The sequence below is a fragment of the Taudactylus pleione genome, unplaced genomic scaffold, assembly GCF_031769625.1.
Source record: "Taudactylus pleione unplaced genomic scaffold, aTauple2 ptg001862l, whole genome shotgun sequence".
Lineage (NCBI taxonomy): Eukaryota > Metazoa > Chordata > Amphibia > Anura > Myobatrachidae > Taudactylus > Taudactylus pleione.
In genome coordinates this window covers 718,566-730,835 of record NW_028286259.1, presented here as the reverse complement: position 1 = coordinate 730,835, position 12,270 = coordinate 718,566, and positions in this window count along the sequence as shown.

The following is a 12,270-nucleotide window of genomic DNA, read 5'->3' as shown; positions in this document are numbered from 1 at the left end:
CTGTATATTGTAGAGTGCTATGTATGTGTATAGCATAATGCACAGTGATGTGTAGTGCAGTATTGCTCAATTTTGTCTGTAATGTATGCAGCATAATATTGCACTGTGCTGTGTATACTGTACAATGCTCAGTATATTTTTGTAAACCTTCATAATACCAATAAAATAAAATAAATACTGGGATTATCCAATATATTCCAGTTCAATGTTATTTACCCTGAGTGGTGTTAGACATGCCCCATAGCACAACACGACCCTCGATGGCATGCTGCAAGTGACAGACTGGCCGTAGGCATCACCGGGAAGTTCCCTGGGGGCCGCCTGTTGGCTTGGTGACTTTTTTTTTTAAGATGTGGACTAAAGCGAGATGTCCATACTGTAGACTGTACATACACCAGCCTCTATATCCCCCTTTGCTGCTGCTGCAGCTAGTGGCAGGAACACTTCCATTGCTATTCTGACAGGTACCCCCTTCTGCCCTGTACTCTCTCCCACTGGTCCCTTAACCCCTGCAGCCCCTCCCCCTGCACTCTCTTCCACTGTCCCTTTCTCCCTTGCAGTCTCTCCCACTGTCCCCGTTTTCTCATCTGTACCTGTGCCCCCTCCTCATCTGTGCCTATGCTCCCTACCAGCATGATTGCCTCTTCCACCTTACCGCATGGGTGCGATCAGATTTGGTATGGATGGACGGTTCACATTCAACACCACAAAATTGAACCTAAGGATGGCAGGCAAGCACAAATTTCTGTTACTAAGGGGCATATTCATCACAATATGCATTTTTAATGCGGATGCGATAAATATTTTACTCCAAAGGCTCAATGTGTAAATTAATGTTTTCATTCAAACTTACTAAAATCCTCTGATAAGCGCCTGCCCTGGTGAAGAGCTGGAAGCTTTCTGGTTTTGGTCTGTGCATGTGCGGCAGTCGGCCTGCACATATATCACCAGGGGCCAACGGAGAGGGATCCGGAGCACCCCTCTCCAGAAGAATTTGATAAATTGTAGCCCATAGGCTACTATAGGGTAACACTATCTGGACATGGCATTAACCTAACGGGGCCAAGCTCGGGAGTGTTTCACAATGTACTAGTAGAAAACCCGGGGCCACTTGCTTGTGTTTGCCCCCTAGGCTGAAAGTTGCCAGCCAGCCCCTGACCGGAGGGAAGGAGCCACCGTCGCAGAGGACTTCATGCTGCTGCTGATGCCCATAATTAGAAAGACCCCGCCGAGGGGGCCGGAGAGACAGCCTGAACGCCGCAGGCAGAAGAAGGGCCAGCCCCTGAAAAGGACCACTGTTAGGAGTATGCTTTGAGGACCACCTTGCATGGCGGTAGAAAAGTCCACCACTGCCGCGTCTGCTGCTGAAGCCTCCATCGCTCAGAGGTACTGTGTACATAGATGGCCACCGCAACCCATAACCCCGCAATGGCCGGCCTTCACGTCACACGTTGTGATGTCTCCATTTGTAGGCTCCGCCCCTGGCACATGCGCAGTCCTTATTTTAAAGGGGATGGAAAAACCGGGAGTAATGGTAATGTTTGCGGGGCAGCAGGAACATAAGGTAAAAATCTGCAGGCGTCCGCTAAAAGCGGGAGGGTAGGCATGTATGGGGTAGTGTAGTGTGTATGGGGAATGGGAGAAGGTTAGTGGTAGTGTAGTGTGTGTGGGGAGCGGGAGCAGGGTTAGGGGTAGTGTAGTGTGTGTGGAGAGCGGGAGCACATTAGGGATAGTGTAGTGTGTACGGGGAGTGGAGCAGGGTTAGGGGTAGTGTAGTGTGTACGGGGAGCGGAGCAGGGTTAGGGGTAGAGTAGTGAGTGCCGGGAGCAGGGTTAGGGGTAGTGTAGTGTGTGTAGGTAGTGGGAGCAGAGTTAGGGGTAGTGTAGTGTGTATGGGGAGTGGGAGCAGGGTTAGGGGTAGTGTAGTGTGTTTACGGGGAACAGGGTTAGGGGTGTTGTAGTGTGTGCAGGGAGTGGGAGCAGGGTTAGGAGTGTGTGCAGGGAGTGGGAGCAGGGTTAGGAGTAGTGTAGCAGGGTTTGACAAATTTTTCTAAAACCTAGGAGCCAGGATGAAAGTTTAGGAGCCAGACCCCCCCTTCCCCCGCGGCAGCATTACCAAACACCTATGCCCCAAGCAACCAACCCCCATGGCCACACCACTAACGGTGTATCCGAGGCAAACCACCCTCCCACAGCCACATTATTAAGCAGCTAACCCGCCTCTGCAGGCAACCTACCCCAGAAAGACCACCCCTCCGCAGCCAAACAACCCTGGACAAGCAAAGCTACCGTCGGCAGTGGCCGAACTAGAGAGTGGTGGGCCCAGATGCAAGAATATGCTTTGGGCAACCCTATGCAGTCCCCCAGTAGTGGCCCCCCTATGCAATGCCCCCAGTAGTAGTCCCCCCTATGCCGTTCCCCCAGTAGAAGTCCCCCCTCTGCAGTGCCCGGAGTAGTAGTCCCCACTATGCATTGCCCTTATTAGTGCCCCCCTATACACAAACTTAACGCATCTGAAGGCAGGGCTGCGCATGCGCTGGTTTTACAGATGTAACAGCGCATGCGCAGAACTGTTTCCAGATGCGATAAGGTAGTGTAGGCAGGGAAAAGTATCTATTTCCCGAAAAGCTGTCATCGCAAAAGTGACAGCTTTTCGGAATAGATACTTATGGAGAGGTGGAATGATGAATTCCACCTATAATTAGCTAGAACTCCATGCGAGTTCTAAAGCTAATTATCTCCAGAGAATTTTTAGGTTTAATGAATAGGCCCATGAGGCAGTTATTGGAGATATCTGTTGTGGTCCCTCCATGGTACATTGGGAGGATCCTTAATATTTTCAGGGACCCCAAAAAATCTGTTTGCGGGGGATATCCTGCAAATATTACTTAATAGGCCCCTTAGTATATCACCGGTATTAATGAATACTCTCCTGTCCAGTAACATGCAGCAGCGTTTTTCCCAGTTGTCCATAGTACGCTGCTGCCAGAAGGCTACCGTGTAATGTACATTAGCAGCAGATTTATAATGTATACTGTTACTGGTGTAGATTGTAGTAACTCTCTTTAATATACTTCAGGTGCTACAGTCAGAGATACAGGAATCAGAGGCTGTGATGCAGGTGTATGACTTTAGCCGTCTCTGGCAGTATGATGTGATCGGGGAGGTGCGGCTGCAGCCGGGGACATGGATCTGCTGCATGTCACTGAGGAGTGGAAAGAGCTGGGAGCTGCAGCCAAATCAGAGGTGAGGGCACAGTGATACCGGGGCAGGGCCACATCCTGGGAATAATGTCATCACCTTCCAACAAATACATATAACCAGATTTACCATACCGACATCTATTTATTGCTTAAACCTTATTACAGTATGAACGACTCAGAGACACGTGCTTCTCACTGTATTATACTCCTGTGACTCCTAAACTCAACGTTGTCACCCTTGAGGCCAAGAAACTTAAAAAAATGGACAATGTTGGCTTTTCAGGTGATATTTTAAAATAATATATAGGGACAGTTCGGAATATACGGTGGGGCTGATTCACTACCGTACGCAACTGTGATTATGCACTCAATCGGCTGATTATTTTGCACTGCGCATGCATATGCATCAAAGTGCGCAAACCACTCACTGCGATCGGGACTGCGATCGCAGTGACTACACAGTTCCATCGCAGAGTGATTGACAGGAAGTGCTGTTTGTGGGGGGTGGTCTGAGAAATGCAGGCATCCTAGTTGCTTTCGCACGCTGTTGCAGGGGCGTGCATAAATTAGCCAATCCGATGGCCTACGCAGTATGAGGCGTCATAGCGTGCATGGATGTTAGTAATTTCTTAATAAGGTAAAAGCTTGTGCAAGTGTGTGTGAGGATGCGATGGTACTCGATTGTACCAATGGTTTTGCAGTCTTGCTAAACAGTACATATGTGTGTAAAGTAAAGTGGGCGTCCCTGTGTAGTGCTGCGACGGGATATCGATTGCAATGGATTAGCATACTATCGCAGTTGAACTGCATGTGTAATCGCAATTGCATACGCAGTTGCGATCCTTAGTGAATCAGGACCACTGTACATTGTTTTGTTCCTTTGTTTGATGTTTGCAGTGCTTTGAACTAGTAGAAAACAATGTGATAGCTGCCACATAAAACAGTTAATGGCTACAACAAGTCAAATAAAGAGTCCAAGAAATAAAAATAATGAAAACTAAGCTGCTCCAAACATTTTCCCATCCACATAAAATCCAATGCTGAGTGCACTGCATGCAGCTCTGACGTCATGTGGAGAGTAATGTGACGGAGGAGATATCTATCAACTGTCCCTACAATGTTTTTACTGAGCGTGACAGTCACCCAAAACCAGGACTGCCCCACCAGAATCAGGACAGCTGACACAATGTCCTTCTTTCCTACCTGTTATTGCAGCTTCCACTTCCCTCTGCTGCTTCTGGTGGTTTAAGCTCAGTCAGGTTGGACTGGCCAACAGGGTACAGGGGAAATCCCTGGGGAAATTATCGGACCCCCATAATTAACATCATGAATAGACCCCTAAGCCTCCAGCTCTCCAATTATGACTTGTTATATCTATAGCACCCACATGTAACAATTAGGCCTCCCTCCTATTTTCCTCAACCAGCCACAACTTTACATTAAACCTTCTATCGGATGAGGTGTTGTCATGTGTGCAAACCACTTATCATACTAAGATAAAATAAAGACACTGAGACATGGATTTGGCAGATAACCTGATGGCGATTTATTGGAGCAATAATAATTTATTATTTATTTATTATTATTTAAGGATGTATGGTGGCAAAGAAAGGATGGCCAGAAATCAGCCAGATCTGCTATGCCCACACACAAACAACAAAAGGCATAGCAGGCGTAGATCGCCCAGAGTGCATACACATAACCATGTAAATCATATCAACAACAAAAGGTAACGCTCAGCCTCTATCTTGACTTCCCACCCGTTTAGGTGGTGATACTGCCCCCCGTTAGGTTGGTACAGCCAACTACCAGTCAACAGAAGGGAGCGCCCTTAAATCATAATTGCACCCGGACTGGTGACCTGCCGTTCTTTCCCGCCACACAAAAAACAAACCCACAAACATACCAAAATTTAAGGGGAGGGAGGGTGGGGAATCTGAAACAAGAGGCTTTGGCCCACACTTCTGCCCTCTATATAATGTTCCCGTAACAAACCCACCCCTGATTGCCATAGGCTAACTCCATCAAGTAATTTGCATACATGCCGGCCCCCATCCTAGAGGTTTAAAACACCTCTTTTCTTATGTAATCATTCGGTTTCTCTAGTAGTCACATTTCATAAATAGACCTGTTTATCCCCAACATGCCCTGACATTAAAATAATAGTATTCACAATAATACACTCCTTCCCCCTCCAAACAGCCCGGCAATAAATAAGTAGTATTCAGATTAAATAAATAGACCTATTTCTGACAATAAACAGCCCCACAATCAATTATATCCACAGCTTCCAAACCACTCAGCACTAAATAATTAGGCTCTTCAACGTTACTATGGCAATGTCTGCTGATTGGCAGCTGGACTCTTTAGCTAAGGGCTCATACACACTTAACGATATGCTCCCTGATCAATAGCGCTAAGTGTTTCCCCTGCATTGCCAGACTCACTGTCATTATCGTCATTGAGCATACACACCGAATGATATCATTAACGATATCGTTCAGTGATGGCACCCTCCCTCATCCCCGTACTTGCAGAACCTGATGATATCATCCTCTTACCTTTATGTCTGTCTGTTACTACCCAGTTGGGTTCTATTAATGTTATTTCCTTTTGTAAAGCGCAAATGAATATGCTGTGCTATATAAGAAACTGTTAATAATAATAATAATATCGTCAGGTTGCGCTGCGAGTACGAGCGATGAAAGACATCATTAACAATCTGCGGGAGCGCGCATCGTTAATTATGTCTTGCATACAGAATGGACGATATTGAAAGTGATGAACGATAATGATATCGTTATCGTTCATATCGTCCAACTTATCGTCTAGTGTGTATGCGGCATAAGGTGCAGGAACCCACATGAGTCTCCATAATGGAAAATATATAAAAAAAGAAAAGAGCTGGGTACTGAGTTGGATAAAACAATAAATTAATGCAAGTAAAAAATTATTTTATCAATGAGGGTGTGAACCACTAGAATATAATAAAATATATAGCACTTTGTTGCAGAGCACTGACTGCATACACTCATAATCATCAATATTACAGCTCTGGAAACAAAGTGTATCCATTTGTAATAGGCAGCATACATTCAGGGGATTCAATTAAATAAAAAACAGTAATTACACTGAATGGTACCACTGATATCAGAGGCCACATTAGGAATGTACCTCTATGCACCAGGTGATCGGTCTATACGGAGATTGGGGACCAAATAATGTCTTTGCAAACTGTAAGTGCTCCCCCTTATATAGCTGTTATATGTACCTTAGAAATCCAGGTGCAGAAGATATTTTATCTTTCCCAGCGGTATCTGGTGACCCCTGTGCTCCATTTCTGCTCTCCTTTGTTGTAAAGACCACAATCTACAGCTGGCAATCTACATCAGCTGACAGAGATTCCCGCTCCCCCTGCAGCCTAGTGACCTAAGGGCATGGATTCATACACCTGCAGCTTAGCACCACGTGGCCAGTGCTCGGTGTCCCAATTATGTGTCACTCACGCTCGTTACATCACCAGAGACCACAAAGGAGCATAGCCGTCACCAGACACTGATTTCTACAGTATAACAGCTATGGGACAGATTCAGAGGTGTATGCTATGCCGATGTTTACACAGCAGAACGATTATCGTATGCATATATTCACACAGCAGCTGTATACATATATATAGGCCCTATATACGGAGGCGCAGTTACAGATTGCATAGATTTTATGTGGTTATTTGGGCCGCAATCTCCACATAGACCGGTCACCTAATGCATATAAGTTTATTCCTATATTGGCTCCTTGATCTCCCATGCTGTAACACATGCTGATAATCACCCTGATGTATTACACTCATACACATGCTTCCAGGGCCGGATTAAGGTCTGTGGGGGCCCCTGGGCAGCAAACTTGATGGGGGGCCCTGTCAGTGATCCAAATACATATATATATATATATATATATATACACATACACACACACATATATATATATATATATATATATACACATATATACAGTATATGTGTGTATATATAATATATATATATATATATATATATATATATATATCTACACATACATGCACACACATACATGTATATACACACAACACATACACAATGTGTGTATAATATATATATTTCATGTAATATTGTGCCCCACAACCAGCAGCACCACACATGTATAAAAAAAAAAAAAAACATTAATTGACTCACCCTCCAGCTTCCAGGCATCAGGCCAAGGCAATCACACAGCAGCAGACCCGGGGCAGCAGGATACTCTTGTAATGTATCTCCATACAGTAAGTCCTGTTATAGCCCATTATTTCCTGTGTGCTGCATTTCACTGATTGAAATGCAGCACACAGGAAATAATGGGCTATAACAGGACTTACTGTATGGAGATACATTACAAGAGTATCCTGTTGCAAGTCTAAAGAAACCTTTATAGGCAGAATACAAGACCCTTACCACGTGAGTAGGGTACGCATGATCTAATCCCCTTTTCATGAAAGTGGCATACATGCAGAAAATCATTTAACAAATAGAAGGGATAAAGAAACCTTTTTGGGATTATCTTTACCTATTTTAACGTGAGTCAGGGTACGCCTTCACTACACCCGACCAACGAATAGTATTATAGATACCGTAAAGAAAACCCACCAGTCCTTTAAAGACACTTTTTCTGTATTTTTTCTTTTCCATGTACTAAACGAACAATATTGGGAGACCTTGAGAACTCCACATATGAGGAGATACGTCAGGATTCTACATCTGCTATAAGGACTACACAAAAACATTTTGTATAATTTTGTTTATATTGGGATTTTGTGAGTTCCCCTCTTTTTGTGTCAGGCAGTAGGCAGCAGGTGTTGCGCACCACATCTTATAGTCGCTTTTTTGTGACCCGGGGCAGCAGCTGCAGCTCCTGTATTCTTTTAACCTCTGCGGGAAACAGCTAGTGCCGACCCTGATGTCTTCAGAGGCGGCTGTTGAGGAAGTGGGCTGGCGTGGGGCTGCGCAGCGCGACCTTTGACGGTACGCCTGCATTGCCGTACAGCCCCACTGCGCACCCTGCCCGCTGACCAAACCAGCGCTGTGCTCTGAGCTCAAGTGCTCAGTGAGCGCTGCCTGCCAGCAGTCACCATAGAAACATTGGTGACTGCCGTGGAGGACCGCAGCACGGCAGTAGTGGCAGGGGACAGGGTGTAGGGGCCCCCTATGTGTGGGGGCCCCTGGATGACCGCCCCTGTCGCCCTGCCTATAATCCGGCCCTGCATGCTTCTCACACTACATCCTGCAAGGAAACCACTGATATATTGTACCCCATGCTGTGATATACAAACCCCTGAGATTATACAATTATAACCCTTTTACACCAGAGCTAAAACCCGGGTTATTGAAGGGTTAACCCGGGCAGCTCCTTGGTGTAAAAGGGGTGAGGGTTGGATTGCCGGGTTGAGTGACCCAGTAATCCAACCCAGGTAAATAGCAGGGTTTAACACGGGCGTAGCCTATGAAACCTTGCTGTGTGTACGGCGCACTCCGGGTCTTGATGACCTGGAGTGAGCCGCATGCCGGCCGATTGGTCCGGCTTCAGTGGCGCTTGGAGATGACGTCATCTCCAAGCGTCCACTTTCACGCCGGAAAAGCCGGGTCTATGCAGACCCGACTGCGGTGTGAGCGGCGCCGACTCGGGAATATCCCGATTCGGCGCCAGCTAAATTCCGGGTCTGATCCGTATAGGAACCCTGTTCCAACTCCGGGTCAGACCCAGAATTTTGGTGGAAAAGGGGTATAACAGTGTAAGAGTGATACAGATTGTTGGTCATTCCTGCAGAAGATACGTTTTATGTGACCATATATCAGGAATTATTCATGTAAAGTGACTGTATGATATTTCATACATTTCTATTTTCTAAATACCTGAAAGACTTATGCAGATATTGCACTTCTGTCCACGGTAATAGGGGCTTGATATATATCATCTATGAATAATTGGATCAGTATCTTCTGATTTTCCCATTACTTATATGTCTGTGCCATTATCTATGTATTATATCACATAGATCACCATATATGAATTCCCCCAACATAGCATTCTGCATTTGAAGAATAAAAAGAGAGAGATTATCTTATTAGAGAGAGTAGGACAGACCCTTCTTTTCCTATCGCTCCCAGAACAATTTTTTGACCTAATGCTGCTTATTAATTAAATACCTAATAAATGTAAATTTTTAACTGATCAATTTATCATCATCATCATTTTACCTGCACTCTTGTCAGAAACCCCCTCTCAGCATATTAGATGTGCCTAGTCTCTTATATTAGACCATTCTGAATTCATAAAACATTACCATTCTTGGTGCCTCTATAATAGCCCCCTCCCCCCCCCCCCCCCGCTGCTTTCACTGTATAATTAATTTGCAGCTGCTTCTAAGCTTTAATATCCTACTACACTTTATAATTGGTGGGTCTCTGTACAATCATATCCAGCCCTCTCACCTCCCTAATTCCACTTCACCTGTGTTGTTACTTACTAGATGAAAGCACAAAGGCACCCTGACCTCAATTACAGTATTGCCTTCTTCTACCCGGCAGACTGGTCCAGGGGACCTGTCTTCTGTTGTATTATTATAATGGTGAATTCGTTACCATGCAGGTACCATATAACCTTATGTACATTTTGACCTATGTTCCATTTCTGCAGTTATAAATAGATTTACAAAAAAACTTGAAATAATGCAAAAATAATGTGTAATTGACTTAATCTTCAAAATACACTAAATAAAAGTCTATTCCACAAATTTCTCTACCTCTCCATGAAACACAGATCCTCACTAATAGTATATATGTGTTATAGTGTATATGAGAGAGCAGCAAGCTGGTCACATGACAGGATTCCCATCCTGGCCTCATGCACCTGTAGTCATGGCAACAGCATTGTTTACTTTCAAAGTTGTGAGCGGCAGTTACATCTTCCAACTGACGTTTCTGGAGAAGACGGAGCCCAGTGAGCAGTAGCAGCAGCCAGCACAGGAGTCAGTGACAATGGCCGGAAGGAAGAGGAGCAGGAAGATGAACAACAGAGAGACAGCACCAGAGCCAGCCAGGAAGGGAGCATCTGAGCTGGAAAGGAAGATACCAGGCCCTGAAGATTATCAAGAGAAGAGGAGCGGGAAGAGGAGCCGGAAGAGAAAATGGCGACAACAGGAATCCCTGGTAGAGAAGAGGAAGACATCGGGCAGCAAGGAGAAAGCATTACATGGAGACCAGCAGAGACCAGGTAGAGAGGGGAAGGAGGGTACATCAGGGAGTACACCCATTAGTATGGGGCAGATGTAGGGCCCCAGCAGTATCAGAGACACTAAATGTAGTTGGATATTCATCCAATTTACTTTATAATGTTACACTGGCAAAGTGTTTAATAGAAAATGTTACTATATAAACAATAATAAGGGGTTTCATGATGCTGCATGTGATGAGCTGCTTATTACAGTTATTCAGATACAGATATTAATAAAAGGAAAATCTCCCCTCTTCTAGCCGGTCCCTACACGGGGGCACAGTAACATGAGCATTACTCTGTATCCTCTGCCACCAGCTGTCACACACATGTTATACACACACTATGCTATATCCATGGGCTCAGGGCTGCTGGCTAATAGGCTTATAGAGACAGAACCTCCCCCAAGCATTCACATTAATGGGCACCGGGGGAATTAGCTGGCAAGGTTTGGCTTATATATGGGAAAATGGGGCACAAGGGAAAATGTGACCCCAACATTACATAATACACAATAGGCGTTACTGCACGTCACCCATCTATCTGCGGTGCCTGAGCTGTGTGATACCTGGTGGGAAAGGATACAGAGCAATTCCCATATTACTGTGACTCCATGTAGGGACTGGCCAGATACATTCCCTCTATTTAAATGAAATACAGCTTGGAGTGTAAATAGGTGAGCGCAGTGCATGTATGAGATTGGAAAACTAGAGTTTGCAACGTTTTAGTGCTTTAATGCGCTTTTGTCAAGCAATACAGTTGTATTGCTTGACAAAAGCGCATTAAAGCGCTGAAACGTTGCAAACTGTAGTTTCTTGAATCTTTATTCCATAAGCCCAGAGCGCTGCAGTCTCCTATCACTATTTCTCTACTTACGGGTCAGTCGACAGTTGTCTCTTATGGAGGGCACCCAGCAGGGTGTATTTGAGTACAAATGAGTGCTACACATAATTACTATATAGTGTATATATATATATATATATATATATAATATATATAGTCCAAATAGGCCCACACTCTCGTCTTCAATAATAAATTGCTGGGGTGACACACCCATATGGGATCACAATAATCCTCTTCATGCAAAAGTAGAAAAAAAGGGGGGGTAGCACTCTCCAGTCTTCTTAAAATCATTTCTTTATTACATCTCAGTAAAAAATTTCAGTAAAAAATTGACAAAGGTCCATGCACAGGACCGAAACGTTGGATTTTGAAATGCTGTAAAAAAATTTTACTGAGATGTAATAAAGAAATGTTTTTAAGAAGACTGGTGAGTGGTACCCCCCCTTTTTTTTCTTCTTTTTTTCTACTTTTATATATATATATATATATATATATATATATATAATATACACAGTATATGGACTATGGGCCTGACTCAGAGATGGACACATTGCGGATGTGAACACAGTTATAGATTATCGGTAGCCTGTACATGTGTATATGTCGCCCTGCGCATGCATCAAGTTTATTTATTGATGTCGCTCGCAGTGAGGATTTATCCGTGAAGTGAGTGACAGGCAGGGACCATTTGTGGGTGGTAACAGGGAGGTGATGACTTAAATGCAGATGTCTCATGACCAGTGGCGGATCTTGCCTAGGTGCTGTGAGGCTGCAGCCCCCCCAGTAATGTCCGCCACTTCAGTATAAAGTCAGTGCAGTCCGTGACTGCATTCTCTACACTACTGTGACTGGTAGTGGCTTCCTATTGGAGGAGCCACCTGCCAGTCAGATATACAACAGGCAGTCTCAGGGGGAGGTGTCTCCTCCCCCTGGGGCTGCCAGTCCAG